Source organism: Protopterus annectens, chromosome 16.part0 (genome assembly GCF_019279795.1).
Source record: "Protopterus annectens isolate FY-2018-M chromosome 16.part0, PAN1.0, whole genome shotgun sequence".
Classification (NCBI taxonomy): Eukaryota; Metazoa; Chordata; order Ceratodontiformes; family Protopteridae; genus Protopterus; species Protopterus annectens.
Genome location: NC_056750.1, coordinates 223971016 through 223972507, shown reverse-complemented (window position 1 = coordinate 223972507; position 1492 = coordinate 223971016).

The window sequence follows — 1492 nt, the reverse complement described above, 5'->3', positions numbered from 1 at the left end:
AATATTAAGTGTTAGGTATTATACTGTTACTTGGGCTAGCCCTTTCTTTATTAAAATTGCAACACCTCTATGCATTGTAGAGGGGTGTGCTAATGAAACTACTAAAGTATATCCCTATGTCTCTAACTTGAGATGATAAAGCCTTTGTGGCACTGGGCATATTTATCAGATTAGTGTAGTGCTGTATACGGTACACTGTTTAGTAAGGCCCAGTCAGAACTGGCCACCTATCCAACCCTAGTGTCCTACTGATCAATCTTTCCTAACATACTGTTTTAGATGACCATTATTTCTTATTCTGGAAGAATATCCTTCCTTCCTTCCAGTGGAGAGTGAATGGCAATACCATTTTGTTATTTTATATATATATCGGTGGCTTATTGCCTGAATAGTGGTAGATAAGAAACAGATACTAAGTTGTTGATTGTGCAAAGTGTGAGAATCTTTGATTTATTTTCGGTCTTTCACTGAATTGCATTGCATTGAATATGCAATGCAGACAATTTTTGTCCATTAATGGAATATCTGCACCCCCCAGTAACATCTTGTAGCATGTTGTCTTCAGGCAGGTTCAGACAGTCCTTGTGAGTCTGAGGTTAACTTTCTCCTCTACAACACAGTCAAAAATCTGACTCCTTCCATGATGGAACAACTGGACACCTGGTGATTGGTCAAATTCTTCTAATGACTGAATATTTAGACATGAAGATCACTTTTTGAATTCTGGTCACCTGTATCATAGTCAGGACTACAGCCATTATGACAAATGAGCATGCAGTGCTTAGATTTCTGACCATATGAAATGCTGCATAGACTAGCATAAATGAAGCTAGTTAAAGTGACCAGTTCACATTTTCCAACATGTACATTCTTCCTGTACATCAACTTACTTTGACACAGGAAAGGGTACAGTACTGCTAGATACTACTACATATTTCTTTTTTCTGGATCTATAAATGTGTTTGTTGGTATTTTTCAAGCGTTTATATCATGTTATCGAAAGATGAAAATAGCAAACGCTATTTCATCGCACCTAAAACATCTAAACCACATAATATAGAACATTCAGAACAGCAAATTTTTGCCTTGGGAAAAAAAAATCACTATTCCAAAACACATACACACAACACAAGCCCACCTAAAAAACATCAATCCACACACATATAATCATACAACTAACCCTACACTAAACTATACATACACTACTATCTATACACTTACCTTAACCCAAACCCTAACCCTAAGGTCCTTCACTATTGCACACTCACCTAACCCGTGCCCTAACCCTAACTCACTTAACCCACCCCTAACCCTAATTCGCCTAACCCTTGCCCTAACCCTAACTCACCTTACCCACGCCCTAATCCTAACAACCACACAATCACACACTTACCTGAACCCGACCCATAAATTTCCACCACAGAGCTGAAAATAGTGAAGCCACAGAACCGGCCAACCAAATTCTTTCCCTAGGAAAGAATTCAGTGTTCTG